The sequence below is a fragment of the Anser brachyrhynchus genome, assembly GCF_964034855.1.
Source record: "Anser brachyrhynchus genome assembly, chromosome: 13".
In the NCBI taxonomy this organism is placed as follows: Eukaryota; Metazoa; Chordata; class Aves; order Anseriformes; family Anatidae; genus Anser; species Anser brachyrhynchus.
The window spans coordinates 9833954-9851487 of record NC_137708.1 but is presented as its reverse complement, the minus strand read 5'-3'; the positions used below and the strand labels follow the sequence as shown (position 1 = coordinate 9851487).

General features: G+C 39.3%; 1 protein-coding gene across 4 annotated transcripts in view; it reads left to right on the top strand.

The window, feature by feature from the left end:
- The window catches only part of HTR2C (5-hydroxytryptamine receptor 2C), a 312561-nt gene that overhangs the window by 92164 nt on the left and 202863 nt on the right, over window positions 1–17534 (top strand). The window contains exons 3-4 of one of the 4 annotated variants that reach the window (XM_080554502.1): window positions 5188–5338; window positions 15376–15428. The exons of 2 other annotated variants lie outside the window; for them this stretch is intronic. The gene's annotated coding sequence lies outside the window, so the exon portion shown is untranslated. The remainder of the gene's footprint in view (window positions 1–5187; window positions 5339–15375; window positions 15429–17534) is intronic. One more of the 4 variants, XM_080554509.1, reaches the window with a different exon arrangement.

The window sequence follows — 17534 nt, the reverse complement described above, 5'->3', positions numbered from 1 at the left end:
CTGATTTCCAACACAGAGTACATCCTTTTGTATGCCCCACCATGGCATTCTTTGACCCTAGATGAGCAGACTTGTATTTTGCTGCGTTAAAATGTCTGATATTTGGCAGGCCTGGGCTTATGATAAGAATGGAGTTGTTTGGCTGTAGCTGCCTGAATCTGACCGTATTTATTCCTTAGGCTAGTTCTGAGTTGCATTGGGCTGAGAAACTTGTCTCTGTAGGCCCAGTCAAAAGCACTTCCATTCGCTGATGGTTTCTCGTTAAAATTACATCTTATTGATTACCAGTGATTTTTAAAGTGTTCTGTAGTAATTTCATGTAATGATATTCTTATTGTCAGTACTCAGTGTGTCACCGAGGCATTTGCAAAGGACAAGTTTGTAATGCAGCAGCTTTGCCAGCATTTTTTCCCCATCCTGCTTTATTAAGTGGATTAAAAATTCTTTCAGTGTTATCAAATAGGGCTGGCTGGGATTCCCATCATATCCCAGACACAAGGTTCTGATGCAGCCTGAGGCTGCAACCATCTCTACTGCTTTCCACGTCCTGATGGACTTCAGATGATGTTTTCCAGGAGAGACTTATCAGATTTCGATTGCTGTTGAGGTATTCATAAAATAACCCAAGGCAAAGATAAAGCAAATTACGTATTTTGTTTGAGCATTGTTATGTTTCCCTATACTTTTTGTCAGTGTTGGGTTTCCCGCTGGCACTTAAGGAAAGAAAAGAAAGTAATGAAATTATGAGTTCAGTCGTCTAGCGGTTGCTCTGTGATTTTGATCTGGGGCTCATGTCAAGTCTATAATTACCTGAATAACCATCCTGACCGCCTACAATTGCTGGACTAATATATTCCTTTGGGGTCCATCATAAACTCTCCTGTTAAGCTCCTCATCCGGCATTGCTGGCCTCTAGCTCTTTTCCTGAGCTTGAACATCTTTTTCCATTGCTGCTCCCTTGAGGTACTTCCCTTCCAGCAGGAAAATGGAGTAAAATCTTTCCTCCTCCAATCACTGTGAAAGGCTTGCATGCTGCTTTCTATTCTCTGTATGCTCAGTGCTCACCCTGCTATTTCTTACTCATTTAGCATCCCTTGTCCTTATCTTTGGGTCTCTGTGTCACTCCACTTTGATTACTTTTTCCCCTCTTTTTGCCATCTTCATTTTTTCTTCTTTTTTTTTTTTCCTTTTTTTTTTCTTGAACAGTCCATTTATTTCCTTGACATAACAATTACTGACAGTCTGGTATCCTGTCTCCAACAGCAGCAAATAGCAGATGCTTAGAGAAGAATATAAGAAACAGGGTGAGAATATAATAACCCTAATATATCCTGCCAGCAATGATCAGTATCACGTATGCCTGACTGTGTTGTGAATGTGTTTAAGCAGAGCCCAGTGGGGGATATAATGCCTAAAACCATGTGGGTGAGAAAAGGATAATTTTACAAGATGGCAAATTTTCTCACATAGCTGCTGTTCTCTAAAAGCGCTGCCCTCTCCTTGCATTGCTTTGCTTTGCTTACCACAGAAAGCTACAGCAGTGCTGTGCTTGTTCTGAGCATGCCCTGGGGTTCATCTGCAGGGCTCCTCGCACCTGATTGAATACGAGTTTGTGTTTCTCTCCCTTGGAGGTTTTTTGGGGTGATGATTGCAGTGTGACAAGATAAAGGGAGAAGTACTTGCTTGGTTATGAGCCTTTATGTGATTGCACTGTCTGACAATTTTCTCCAGCTTTCAGTCTTCGGCTAGCTGTAACACAAGCTGATGTAGCTGGAAGTGTGATATTGAGAAAGATTTTTGTGGAAAAATCGTGGCCACATAAGGGAGGGAGAGATTCAAAAATGTTTCCCCTTCCTATGGAGAGATTGCAGGTCTGTCATGCTTGTCCCACAGGTGAGTGAGTGAGCACCACTGTAATCCCTGGGGAAACAGGCGTGGGCCAAGTGTGTGCTCACAGGCGTAGAGAAGCGGTGTGCTGTGGCTGTCACTGGAAATCCATCAGTTGCTGGACGAATTGCTATAAAGCAAGAGAAAGTGCAGTAACAGTGCTGGGAAATATTTTGAGCGGTGTTTCCTAGGCTAAATAGGAAAGGGGTTGCATGTTTTTTTGTCGTTTGGTTGGTTTTTGTGAGGTGGTTGTTAGCTAGTTTATTTTTACTCTTTGGTCACCATTGTACTGGGGATAGTGCAGTGTAGCAATCTTCTTAGTCATATAACTTTGTCATTGCAACAATGTGGTGGTTATGTTTACATCTATATTTCTGGCTAATGAAGAGGAAGAAGATAAGTGGATGTAATAAAATAATAATAATAATAATAAAGTATCTCCTGCACTCTTCTAGCTTAAAAACAACAAAAAAATCATACAAAACAGCTTTTTTGCTCAGCAAGGCAAGGTAGGTATATGAGGAAAAATAACTTAGACGGAGATGGATTTCAAGCCCACTGTAGTCCATAGGTGCCTTCTATTGAGCTGATGGATTTCATGTTAATGTACTGCAAAACATTTTTAAAAATATTTTTACACCCTAAACAGCAGAGAGATGCATATGAAGAACCTTCTCAGTGGAAATTAACTCTTAATCTATGTTGTGGCTTTTTTTTTTTTTAAACCTCTGATCTGCATCTCTACCCATCCACATGCCTCAGGCAGTCTTGCTCACTGTGCTCAACCTGGTTGGCAGTTTAAAGGTGTAAAAGACAAGTGAGTCCCCTTATTGGATTAATGCTGGGACGTGAGCCTCTGGTTACTGGTGGCTGATGGCTGCTTCCTTGCAGGTGGGAGCAGGGCTTTGCATACGGAGGAAGGCTGTGAGCATTAGCCAGGATGTTGGCTTTGCTAAGGTGCGATGGTGAGGTGTAGTAGAGCAGCCGACGTAATAGGAGGATGTGGATTTGGGGTGTGTGTATTTCCTTCTGCATCTTCGTGGTTACTTTCAGGTTCATTTTTTATTTCTAGATTATTTGTTTCCTGAAAACTTCTCCAATCTTTATTTAAGTCTGAAACAAAGTCTGAACCTGTGAAGCAAGTAGAAAAATGTATTTTAATTTTTTAAAACGCTAGGTTTGAAGTTGCATTTAAAAATCTCTATTAGCAAGTTGAATATATTATCTAAGTCACTATGCAGTGAAATCAGAAGAGTGATGTTGCAGGAATTAGATCTCTAACTGTAAGTTCTTCACTTCTGCGCTTTCTCTGTTACCATCAGTACTCCAGCAGCGAACAACCACAGTTTGATTTATCCTCAGCTGATGGTCGGATTTACAGATATACATTTGTTTTTTTTTATGAGTTGTGTTTTCTTCACATGATATGTTTTCTTATTGTGCCTGTTGCTTTGTGCATTGCTAGCTGCAAAGTTTTTGTAGAAGTCCTTGGAACTTCCTTAGGATAATATATGAAAGAATAATGGGAATAAAGAGGGATTTTTATTGACATGACAAGCCTTCTGTACCCAGCTCTTTACCATATAACTTCACCAAGAAGGAAAAGGGTCCTTCTATTAATATAGATGAGTCCATAAGTCTCTACAGCTCTAACCATTCTAGTGCATGCTGTGTGATTGTTAAAAAAGATTGGGCGTTATTCTTCCCAATTTTTTTCTCCTGGAAGTGTAAGAGTAATGACCTATGCCAAGTGATCGTAGCAGTGGATTTAGGGGATGTTCAGGAGAAGAGGGTGAAGCACACAGTGAGCCTTTCCCAGGCGGAGTTTTTTTTTTTTTTAACTTCGTGCAAAGTTGCGCGTGCCAGGCCTTATTACTTCGTGAATATGAAAATTAGCTTATGTACCTTCCTGCCCTGGATTTATAATTCCTTTGATGCCAAAGTGAACTGTATCTAGAGACTCAGGGTAGAAATATGCCTACTGATATATGTTTTAGTTCTGTGTAAATCATTTGTAAGTACAGCACACTCTATTCATTTAGCTAGTGACAGTGTTATTTAGGGGTGATATGAAGCAGTCACAAAGTAATAAGGATTGCCTGAGGAAAAAAAGGTGCTAAAGCTCTTAGGTGTAATGCTAATTTAAGTAAAATATGTGCTGTATTGGGGCTGTAGAATATCTCTCTTAGAAGTCTTAATAATATTCAACTCTTAGATGCTTAAAGGTTCGTTTTATTCAAAATGAAAACGCCATGGTTATTTAAGTACATTTAGACTCATTTTATAGGTTGGGTTGATTCATTCTGTTCTTAAAATCATATTTTATGGGTATCTTAACAGAAGGGACACCTGTGCCTACCTAATGTATGTAAATGTAGTCCAGCGGTGAATTTCCCTAGCCATGATAGAAAGCACAGGGAGCTAACTTCTAATCATGATGCTAAGTCAGGCCATATTTCAGGTTAGGCTGATACGCAAGGACATCAGTATTAAGCGGATATTACTTTAATTATATATTAATGCTGATGTGGTGCATAGAAAAGAATGCAACTCTCTCCAAGACCTGAATAAAAAGTAAATGTCACAAACAGAGATCTGCTAACTTTATGTTAAACCAAATCATAAATATGCCAAAAAGTAATAGAAAGCCATCCTAACTTGGGTGGGAGAAGAAGGAGGAGGCTACTTATTGCCTCTGCTTTTGATTTCTCTAAAGGTTTTTCACTGTAACATCTCTTGCTAGAACGATAACCTTGACCTAGTTGCAAATGAAGTTAAGTTAGATTGGAGCTGTTGCTACCGTCTTGCTGTGTAGGTGCTTCCTAGTCATGGTGCAATGAAGAAAAACAATTCCTACTAACTTTAAGTGCCCCTTTATATATCCCAAAAGATAAGTGCCTTTTTTTTTTTTTAATCTTTTAACTATTGGAACGTGGATTAAAGCATAGCAGGATAGCAATGATGAGATGGCTGTATTTATTGGCAATATCAGCCTGTGTGAATGCTGGATGAGGTCCTCTCCAGCCTGATTATCAGTATTTTTCCAAGGTGAGATGAAATATTATTTTAGTTTGTGGTGAGCCCTGAAAGTAATAGTTGCCATTAACTAAAGATTTAAACTTTGTCCCTGGCTGCTGCTGGGTGTAGATTTTATGACGGTTCTCTTTTTATTTCTCCAGCTTCTGTTGTATAGTTTGTGTTCATTTAGTCTGTCAAAATAGGCTGTCTCATCTTAGGCTTCCAATTAATTTTCCAGAGTGTTGCTGTGTATAAGGTACAATTTTTCCCTGTCTCTTTCAGCTGTGGCATGGCAAATACTGTATCTTCCTGCACCACAGCAGCAAGTCCTCCCATGCTTTGGGGAAGAGCAGATGTGGATGCTGTGCTAATGATCTTCATTTGGGAGAAGACATATCCAGGAAGGCAAATTTCCTTCCACCCTACTGAAGCAGTAAGCTCTGTGTACACATGGGGGTCTCTTCCATTGCTTATTAAGCTACTGGGGCTCATACAAACCCCCTTTCTTTCTCTCCCCATCTCTCAGGAAATAAAATCTCAAAGGTTATATTTTTTTTTTTTAAATATGTGTCTTAGAGGTGTGAGATGCCTTGCAGCAACTGTTCTGGTGCCCTGCCATATAAAGTCTCCAGTAAACACACAAAAGCACAATGATGTGTGTGGGGCAGTTCTGTGGTTATCCCAAGCAATTAGAAGGCACCTGGGCAGCGACAGGCAAACTGAGGGGAGTTCTTGTTGTTTTTTAACTGGAATCAAGCATTTGGATTTCTTTTTTCCTTTTTAACCTGTCTGTTTGTTTTTTTTATTCTATCCAAACTTCTGGATGTTGTTTCTACTGTAGGCTGCTGAGCATCACCACTCTTTCAGTGGATATAAAGAATTTAACTGCATGATTTTTTAGATTTTGAAATGTAACTGTCTAATTTTTAAAGGTGTATTCACATTTTTATATCAGTTTTTGTGATATATTTGGAAAATTCATGCTTTACTGTTGAATGCAAATCTCAGCATATTGATGTTTAACTGTTGCAAAGTGACACAGAGCAGAGTAAACTCACTGTGCTGTTCTTGCAGCGTGTTTATTGCTTTTGCAGTACTGGCATACTGGTGGGAAAAAGATTTGTTTCATGCCATGCAGCTGAGTTAACCATGCTGCTGGCAGGTCTCTGGTGGCTCTGTGTTTTTTCTTTGAGTCTGCTACCTGTTCCAGGCAGATGGTGTTCAGGTTGCAGGCAGGCTGTTCTTTGCTGAACGAACCTGTCTGATCATTACAGCCAAATGAGAACAACTATGAACATCTTTTGTCTCTAACGTTGTCATATGAAGAATGGCAGGGTGAAATCTGAGCTGGTATCTGTGCCTGTCCCAGAAATACGTTATCTGTTTAAAATATTCACGGATGTCATTTTTCTCAGCCCCTGCTGTGAGGGATGAAGCTAGGAGACGGGAAGTGACCAGCCATAGCTGTAAGATAAACACCAAAGATTTTGTGTCATGCTTTCATGGCTCTAACCTGCTGCTCAGAAGGATCTCCTATTAAGCTTTAGAAAGTTAGCTAGTCTTGTAGCTTTAAAGCTCTGTTTGTCACCTGTTTATTAGCTGTGGCTGCAGGAAGAACTAAATCCATGATCCAAATGATAGATCTCAATATGTCTAAAATAAATTAACAAACAAAAGAGCCCCAACCCCTTTTTACTCTGAATGATGTCTCTCTACACTTACATCAACATTTTTGTGTGTAGGCTGTGTCCAGGCCAAGAAGATAATTGTGATCAGGAGGGTTCTATCGGCCACGTGACTGTCTCCAGCAATAACGAGTTCAGATCCCTCTATAGATTTTTGCAAGTGGGTTTACAATGTTCTTACATTGAGGTAGAAGATGGTATCTACCAGAGACAAGCAAAAAGCTCACTAGTAACACTTTGTGAATAATAATTACAGAGCTGTATTCACCTCTGATTTTTATTCTGAAATTTCTGGGAGAAAACTGCATACTGAGATAGAATTTTCTCTCATGTTATGTTTTACTCAAGGACTGCTCTTTCACTTCTGGCTGATTGAGGAAAAATGAGAAAATACTTTATCGAACCTTAATATTCCCAGTAGTGTGAGAAGCATCCTAAAGGGCTGGATGTATGTTATAATGGCAGTGGTCTCTTTGAAGATGGGTAGCGCAGGGATCAAGCTTGAAAATCTAGATATAATTTTGTAAGATAGTTCAGTTTAGTCAGGGCGATAGATTTAATTTTTTTTTGATTGGAAAGGAAATAGAAAGGTGTGAGGCTTTTTTAAAAAATGATAGGAAAGGGTAACTCCTTTTAGAGAATAGGCCTTGTTTTCTCCATTTTCATACAAATGTAGATGTTAATTCCTGAAAAGATAAAGATCTGTGCACAAATTGCTGCCTGGAGTTGTTGCTTCTATCTTTCATAATAGCAATTTCTGTAGCACTATATAAAAATTCATTTCCATGGCAGAGATGGGTTATACGTAATTCTGAAAATGTGCCACATCTTTAATAAGCACTGATGAAAAAATATTTATTAACAGTTCTTTGGTTATCAGAAAAGCTTTTGAGTGTTCAATGTTTACAGATTCTGTAATCTGTTTCCTGGGCATTGGGGCAGTTACCGTTCATAGCAAAGCTCTGCAAAGGGATGCTTTTTTTTTTTTAGATGATGTTATTCTTTATTTCTGTGCAACTTCTCAAGCTTACCATAGAAAATAACATCTCCAGACTACACGATTTTCCCAAGTTAGTGACTTTTATGTGGATGATGATTGCAGCCAAGGAAAGAAGGATATTAAAAAGGGAAGTTGTATGTGGATGTAGTGAATAAAAGCCATACAATATTTGTATTGTAGCTACGTTGTGGTAAAAGCCTTTGAACGTTATATGAAACAGCATCTCTGAATATCGAACAGTGTTTCGCTGCAACTGAGGTGGTTGAGATGGACCATGAGTCCCAAGCTACTGAACAGTTCCTTAAATCAAGACATCAAATCCATCAGAAGAAATCAAGTTCCCACTTTGTGATCATTAACAACACTGAATCAACATGTGAAAACCTGGGTGTGCCTTGTCTTACCCAGAAGGATCCCTGGTAGCTGTGAGGGGTTACACCCTCAGGAGCCACAGTCTCTTAAGTGTCTTGTGAGGAGAAGGAAGGGAAGGGAGAGACTGGCGATAGAGTAGGAGCTTCTCAGGTTTGTGGTTGAATACCTGGCAGCACTGAATAGAGAAATATCTCTCTTTGGCTCAAACTTCATGAAAATGCCCCCTCAAAACAGCTCTCCTGATTTGTCCTACATTCAAAATAGAAATACCTTTGCTTTCTCGCTTCTGATGGCACTCAATGAAACACACAAATGTGGGCAGGAAGAGACTCTGAATACCCCATTCAGAATATGCAATTTGGATTTTTTGTTTGTTTGTTTTTAAAGAGAGAGGCTTTGTTTTATGATTTACTTATTGCATGACAGGAGTATTTTTGTTTTTATAATAAGAAAGCAGTTTAATTGAATTCCTTATTTTATAGGCAGGATCTAAACAAGAATTACTAGAAGGTAATTTCTATAATGTTGACAATTCTCCTTTTTGTAACACCTATTTATAAGACTATCATGACTGTGACACAGATGTATGTACCAAAATAGTACATATTTATAGACTAAGTCTATAGTTTAAGGCAAATAAGTAGGTCTTGCCTTTAGTAAGATATTTTCCTGTATAAGGACTATGTTTTTATATAGTGTGGATAATGGTGTCTTTGCTATCTGAGGAGTGCATGGGTATGACTCACAGTGTCATAAATACTACTGCTATTACAGTGAGCATCCAAGTGAAATTACACAAAATTATATATTTGCCAGGGTTCTTTTCTCTAACGGCCAAACTTGAAAATAGAAAGCTTTATTATGCGTTTTGATGCATTTGAACTATTCGGTGTTCTTGGTGGCCCACTAGACAATTTAATAGGGCTCCTGAACATCATCAATAATTCATGTGTCTCTTAAACAAGCTTGTGGTACTTGTTCAGTGACAATCAGACCATGCGATACCGGGAGCTGCTCTGGGATGTTCAGGGCCACCTACTACCCAGCCTGTCAGTGCTGGTTCTTGACCTTACAGAAGTGCAAGCTTCATGGATTTGAGCCCTGCGTGGATTGTCCCAAGCAGGGAACTTTGCTCCCCCAAGCAGGGGCTTTGCCTCAGCAAGCCCACTGTGCCCTTACTATAACAGTATTTTCATGAACAGGAGGTGATTGTTTTCTGAGGATGTGGAGAACTTCGTTCAATGTGAGTTGCCTGCTGCGGGAATGATGTAGGCCATCACAGGGATGAACACTCAGGGTGTTCAGTTCTGGCTGGGCCAGACACAGGAAATGGATGACCCAAAGTGAGGAGGTGTGGAGGAGGCCTAGCCTGGGCTAAGTGAGGGTGCAGGTAACATTAGCACAAGTGTAAGGCAGTGTTAAACTGGAGTGCACGGTTCCAGCTCAAGGCAGAACTGAAAATCCAGTGATTATTGTAGGATACTGATGTTTATTAAAAAAAAAAATGGAATAGGAAATGTTATGTGGTTTGATTTTTTTCTGCTTTGTGGTATGTCTTTGTTTTTATTCTTGTTTTTCAGTACTGGAACATCCCTTGCTATGCTAAATACCATATCCAAATAGAAGGTTTTAGAATCAAAGAGGATTGAGAAGGGCAAGGGGTGAGTACAAGGGAGGCCATTCCCTATAGGGGTCTGTCCTCTTGACGTGCTTCAGGCAGTTCTGCTGGCAACATTTGCGTTCTTTGACCTCATTTTACCATTGGAGAACGGAGACATGTAAAAATTAAATGACTTAGATAAACATCTTGGTAGAGTTGAGAAATGTCTGCCAGTTTCCTGTATAGCAGTCCAGTCTTTTCCTGCAAAAATCTTCATCCCGTAGACTTGTCACATCTAAGCTATGACTGTGTGTCTACAGATAGGGTAAGAACTTACAAGAGCTCAGTTATTAAGGGTGTAATGTCTTGAACAAGTATTTCTGAAAACTGTTAACACTGTTGAATGTGAATCTGTTGAATAAAGAGCAGGAACTGGGCAGATGAAAGAAAACGGCGCAAACCATTCACGTGAGTTTTTCTACAGCTGGAATCAGTCCAAAGTCAAGACCTTCTCTCTCCCTATTTGAAGTTATTGTTCTTTATCAGGTTTCTAAGAAAGATCCCATGCTGGTTTCCTTAGGGCTGTATTTGCTATCAAGATAATGGCCAGATTGCCCTGTCTTTGTTCAGGATGCAGAAGTGTGTGAAGAACTCCATGGCTAGGCAGCTTTCAGGAGCTGAGCTACTATCCCCAGGCAAATGTGCTCTGTGCTGGTTTGGAAATAGGTTTTTGCAGATAGCCGAAGGACTGGTAATGCAGCACAGCGTATCTCCTTTGGCTAGCTGGGGTATTTGGGCTGAAATGAGAATTCTTGCTCCATGGTGAGAAAACAATAAAGTGGCTGATTGTACTACCAGACCTTATGCCTCACGCTTATGCCTCAGAGTGGTGGACAGAAAGAAAAGGCAAGTTGTTTCATGCCAAGGGTTACCATGCTTGCTTGTCTGGGACACACATTTCCCAGTAAAGTAAAGCCACTTTCTCATTAGGCTGTCATCTGGGCATCAAAGACCACGGTTCATGTACCAAATGTGGTGTTCCTCATGTGGAATTTGGAACTCCTAGCATTTGAACCTACAGGTCAAAGCTTATTTCCTGCTTCTTTTCAAACTTTAAGAATCTGACATAAAAGGCTAGTGAGTACCCAACTGACTGTGGCTGAGCTTTGAGCAATGCTGCCTCTGTTGCCTGTTACATGTCTGGAGCTGCTGTGTATGCAGCATTACAGGTTGCATTGCTGTTGCCCAAACTGCTCTTCACAAATCAAGTAACTCTGAAATGTGACAGGATGGTACCGTTTCATAAGGATTTACTTTATCCCTATTTTTTATCCCTATTTTTTATCCCTATTTTTCTATCTTATTGCTGTGACAAGTGCTGGAGTCCCTCCAGACTGTCAGTAGGCCACAGCCTGGGACCCTCTTTTCAAATCTGCTTTATTACTTAGTGGCATATTTTGTTTCCATGGAGACCTGTCCCCATCCCCAACCGAATTCAAATTAGAAGATTGTCAGGTGCATAAACAATGCTGTCATTAAATAGCGTTCTCAGGTCTGAACAGATGCTTGTGTGCCTTCCCAGGCAGGCAGTGTGGCAGCAGGAGAAGTTATGTGGCCACCAGAATTTGTTGCAAACCTGCAAAGCCCTGAAAGATCTGATGAAACCAGCTGCTGCACCCTGGAGAGGGGTTTCCTGTGGCTGGTGTTCTTCAAGGTTGTCACGTCCATAACAGTTATGTCCATAGGAAAGGTGGAGTATTTTTTCGTGATCAAAAATGATGTATTTCGTTTACATCTAAAAGTCTGCCTGTAAAGTAGATATTGAAAAGAACAGATTTATAACAAGAATAAATAAATAAATAAATGTATATATATCAAACAGAACGTGTTGTTGCCAGGAAAATGAGATTAAACAGAACACGCATCTTGGAGTGAGGGGTGAGTTTCTATCACAGAGCGTGGAAATGCAGCTATGAGATATCCAAACAGTTTTTGTGTTCGTAGTGCTGTGATGAATAAGAGTTGTTGATTGACATTAATATTTTCCATCCTACTTGTATACTGGCATAACAAGAATTGCTCATGGCAATATTATTTTCCTTTCAGTTCCTCCCCTATGGATGTAATGGTAGGAGATCATCAGTAACGGAAAAAAAAACCTTACTTTAATGATGTAGAAGTGAAAGTACTGTGTCTGAAAGAATAGTGTTTCCCTTTGTGTCTTTGTGAAGCCTTACAGATACTATTATATTGGTAACCACTTTTTGTAAGTGCTGTATTAGCAGGACAAAAACGCTGCACAAGAGAATTTGCAAATCTTTTTGGGAGAGCCATTAGACTGTGAGAGAAAATGTGGTTCTGCATCTCTCTAAAAATAAGATATTTGCATCTGTATAAGAACTTCAATTTTGGTAGCCAGGAATAGTCTAGGAATCTTCATTGTAATTATTAAGAACTACTGAGTTGCACAATTACTGCTTTGAGAGAGATGTGAATGTACTTGGTATTTCAGATGACATGGAGAAGAATTTATTACTATTTAAAAAGCTGGAGGAGTTTACTTGTTTGCTGGCAAACAGTATAGAAATTCAAGAATTGCCAGGCTGGAGAAGGCTTCAGGTCTGTCTTGTTTGGTGTGTCTGCCCTGACAGACGTTAAGATCAGAGGTTTCAAAGAATGGGAGGAACCTTGTCGTAGGAGAGGTGAGATGATTTCTTCAGCTGGTGGAAGCCAGTTGGTGGGAGGACAGCAGAGATGCAGAAAGGGTGCTACTTTTTTTTTCTTCTGCGTGTGTGTGTGTGTGTGTTTGTGCATGTGGCTGTCACTTAACATTTGAAGATCCTAAATGGAAATCATCGGTTTGGAAAGTGGTCAGTGCCAGGACATTGTTTTGCATAAATTAGCAGTTGGTTTGGTTTATGAGTATGAAATTTTGGTGCTAAGGATCTCCTCTCTACATTGCTAGTCATAGATTTATAGCCTGAGCATTGTCTGGGGTCCCCCTGAACTCAAGATGGGAGGTGTCTCATATCAGTTGGGTCTTGGATCATGCAGAAGAGCCCCCCAAGGCCTGCAGCCTGGAAGCCAATAGTGGTAGGATTTTGTGCAGTGTGGAGTGATGTGGTCGGGTCATAGATTTGCTGATGTGCATCAGCTCATGTGATGCGAGAACAGTAACCGTTTTTGGAACTACTGCAAAATGTCCACAGCTCTGCATCTGAGAACTGTTTTCACTTACCTTTGAGATAATGTTAACCAAATAAAACTATTTCACGTTGTTCTGTAAAACTACAGCTGTGCGTTGTTCTGTGCTGTGATGGAATCTTCCCATTCATCAGTTTCGATCAGCTCTGTTCTGCATCCTCTCCGTAGCATCTGTCAAGTTTTTGTCTGCTTTTTGTTTTTCATTAATTTATTGCATAGATTAAAATAGATGAGATATGATGTACTTTTTGCATTAATGCTGCCAGAATCAGAAGCCTAAAATAGGGCTGTGCTAACAGGTGCACATATTCTTTGTCAACAAATAGGTGTCAGTTCCTAATTGCGTCTTTTAGTGGTTAGGCTGAATGCTCTAGCTGGATGTCAGAGTGGAGTACCATTTGGTTATCATTTCTGCCTTGCTAAGTATTCCCTGCTGCAGAATGTTATTGGAATAAGCTCTTAACATGTCTGTCTTCTGGTCCTTGGAAAGACATGTTTTTCACAGCACATTTTCTTTTGAAGTCTGATTCAAAGTCCATTGTAATCAGTGCACTCTCCCATGCATTTTAATGCAGCCAAATCAATGGTCATGCAATTAGGAACAAAGAATATTGCTCACATCTGCAGGGTGGGAGGATGCCATGATGTTGAAAGGGACATGGGCATCCTGCTGAAAGCCAGCCACGTGTGTGTGTGTTTGAGCATTGTGGGGGTAAAAGTGGCCCTTGAATATACCTGCAGGGGAAGGATTGTTGTTTCTGTACTGCGCACAGATGAGATGGCTGCTTAGGAAGTCAGCCCCACTCTGATGTTAACACTTTTTACAAAGGATTATAGCAATTTGAAGAGGGTTCAGAAAAGCTCTGCAAAAAATTATGTCTGTAAAACCTGCATTTTTAATGAGAGGCTCATCCTAGCTAAAATAAGGTTAATAGAATACTTATTAAACTGTATAAATACTACGTCGGGAGATTTGTGGGCTTCTAAAACTAGTAGGCAAAAGTGGAGCTATATAAATTGGTGGACGGAAGCTAAAATTAGGCTGATATGTGTTGTAAGAAGTGTAATTCTAAAAATTCTTACCGAAGAGTATAGTGGATCTTCATCACTAAAAGTCCTTAGGAATATGCCAGTTTTGAAGGTCAGCACATTGCCGACTTTCAGGGTAGCTGCAAGAGTCTGATTACAGATCTCCGTGTTATACTGTGTACAAGATCTTATTGTTAAGACTATCTCCTCTTGGCCTTAAAGCCTAAACACTTGTCATTCACTGACTTGAGTGAGCTTTGTAGTAAATTCTTTCAAAATCATACCATTAGGTGCTAATTCCTGTAATGATCCAGATACAATTTGTTGGGATTGCTCTATAACACAGTGATTTTAGAAAAGATTTTTTTCTTTCCTGATTTGATTTGATGTTTTTCAATGTCCTTATTTTAAATTGATATTTCTTAGAATATCTTTTGCTGGAGCAGATTTTAAATATAATGTTTTTAACTATATATAAAATTATCTTGCTGAGGCTCGTGAATGTTCTCTCCCAAGAGAGAAAACTCTAGCTAAATATTCTGGGGGAGGAATTAAACTTTTTTTTTTTAAAAAAAAAAAGACAAACCAACCTTTTCAAATACACATTAAGTGAAGAAAGGATGGATGGGTGAAGCCTTTTTTCTTTCACAACTTTCAGCTTCAGTGTTCTTAAATATTGCTTACAGATTTAACAGGTATAAAATTATCATAGATTTTTTTCAGATTTATTTTCCTTTAAACCATTGTTTAAAGACTTACAGGTGACTACAGATTTTGCAAATGGGATTTTATAGTAAGGTCACAGTTCTGAGATTATGGTTGCTTTATTTATATACAGCATTTATTATGGTAAGACTGAGTAATGTTGCTTGCATCAATGTACTTTAAGTAGCATGCTCCATTTTTCAGTCCTGTCAATATGATGCTCAGCTGAAAGCATGGTTCATGTAAGGGTCTTGCTACAATTCCATACAGACAGATTACCAACCATGCCCATGTAGTGTCGATTTTACATCTGCATCTTCCTTAATTACTTGTAAATAATAAGCCCTGCAAAGCAGAAAATTATTTTGATTTTGTTCTCAGGGCAGATGTAAGCTGCGTTCTTGCCTTGGAGATTTAGAAATTCACCAGTGAAGTTAAGCTTCACTAGAAGGAAAGGACATGGGCCCATGTGGTAGTGTCACACAGTCCAAATGGATGACATTTTAATGCCAAACAGAATTGTACTTCTGGAAAATAATAATAACAGTACTTTACCCTGTTCTGTCTGCCTCAAAGTGCTTCATTTGCATTAATAAAGCTTTGGGATGTCCTTGCATAGTTGATGCTATTAGTATTGCAGACCAGTGCTTTTAACATTAGTAACATGTCTGTTGAATTGAAGTACAGAGTATGGGTAATATAGGAATGAGAATAATATAAATTTCAACTAAACTGGCTTAATGCGCCCTCCTCCTGTTGGGGGGTGGGGAGGGGGGAGGAGGGGGCAGAGCAGAGAATGAGACAGAAGGAAGAAGCAAAGAAGCTCATCAGATAACAAAAACACAACATGCAATCAGCTACGTTGTTCTTTACAGGAAAACTGCCCCGGAGATGCTTCCAGAGAACGAGATGGATGCAATTCAAAAGGGTAAGTGTGAATAAAGGAGTCTGGCCATTTAAAAGGAAATGGTAAGCACGACTAAAGTGTGGTAGTAGTTGTTAGTATTTTTATTCTTTTAAGATGCACACAATTTAATGTGAAACTGAAATACAGCCCCTGAGTTATCTGAAATTTATCTGCAGCCTGAACAGAGCGGTGCCTGAGAGCATGGGCGCTGCCCTGGTGCTGGCTGTGTTGAGTAAAATGGTGAACAGCACCTGGTGCAATTTTATTAATGGTCTTTAGATATTTCTCTTTCCCATTTTCATCCTTGTATTTACCATTATGTTTGGATAAAACCTTGTTTACATTTACCTTGACTCCTTTCATAATAATTTTCACTCTTGGTGTTTTTCAGGTATTTGTTGCAGGGGCACTTCAGGGGTTAGGTTTTTGGGGAATTGTTTTGAGCTGAAGAGCTGTTTCTAATGTCTACCTACATGTATTTTGCTAAAATCTTAGGAGCTGTTTTTCCTGAGATTTCAGTAGGTAATGGTAGCTTTCGTGAAGATCAACAGCCATTTATCCAATTGTGTTGAAAGTTTGGTTTTTCTAAAATTTTTAAAATTTAAAATTTGAAGCGTCTAAGAACTTTGAATTTTTCTTTATGAAATGCTTCTTCTCCCCCCACTTTACAAAGCTGTCTTAGCCTTCTGGAAAGATAAAGTTTGTGTGCTTAGAAATGATAATATGGAATTCCTAGCAAACTTCAGTTCTGCTTCAAACAATTGCTTTTGATTTGTGGTCCTGGCATAGGACTTCATGGAGCTTCATACCCAGGGTTAACTGTATTACAAACACCTTCCTAGCATTTATTTTAGTGCTAACACAGGTATTCTGTTCTTTTGCTGGATTTTTGGATTTTTGTGTGTGTTATAAAATATAACAGAAGCATCTGTCAGGAGTCCTCACTGCAGAAAAGGGCAAAATAATTTTCCCTGGTCTGTGTACTGCAATATCCTTCCATTGCATACTCTATTCTTACATACTCCACAGCTTTCATTTGTCCTTTATGTTTTGTTTTCACTAAAGATCATTAGACACAGCTTAGCCTGCAGACTTTGTGCAGCTGTTATTCTTCAGCTGCTGTTTCGTTAAAGAGACTGTAAGACGCAGTATGATTCCACTGTCAAAAAAATAAGAACATCTTTGGACCATCAGTCACTGATATGGTTTGCTTTATTCTTGAATGTACATACTTCATAAATTCTAGTGGTTACTTTGGGCTGAAATTTGCTGTGCCAATTGTATTTCTACTTCAGGGAGTGAATTTTGCAATAAAAAATGATTTTGAATGTCAGTCATTGGTGATATAGGATACCTCTGTGCCTTTATTTTGAAATTCTGCTTTCTTAGAAACTTTTTACATGACAAATCTGGTGTGTGTGGAACTATCATCATCATAATCTGTGTCATGCTTTTGTGCTTGTAGGTTTGTAACTTTTTGGAAGCTTATGAGAGTCAGTGCAGAAAAGCCTATTTCCTTTAAATACAAACAAAATACATCTGAAGAGGGCTGTCCCAGGCAGTATAGTACGGACCTTAACCTGAAATCCTTGTAGAGTGAAGAAATCTTTACAGTTTTGATGGTACTTTGTTTTATTCTCATTGAGCTGTTCTTTAACTGAAAATCTCCCAAATCCTTATATTGATCTGAATGAATCATCTTTTGTTGTGGGATGTAATTGTTGATACACAGCGTAAGGTTTAATACTGTGATGTTATTTGTCAACAAAGCAAAAAAAAATAAGTCCCACCTCTGTGTGACCAGCTGAATTCCTGGCCATTCACTGATGGCATGGTCATGGCACTGGGCATGTGGTGGCCACCATGGGAGCTGGGCTCTGCCTCGCTGGCTGCTGCAGGAGCGGGCTGAGACACTTGCCTGAAACAGCTTGCCAAGGACGCAGAATAACGGAAATAATTTCTGTGATTTACAGTCTATTTATAACTACCAAAAAAGAGTGCTTTTTTAAAGACAAAAATTGCACGAAATGTCTCCTGTCAAAATCTCACTCATCAATGTCAAGTTATCATGACATTGACAAAATAGCTATTTCTGCGTGGAAAATGTGACAAAACTGAGATCTGAAT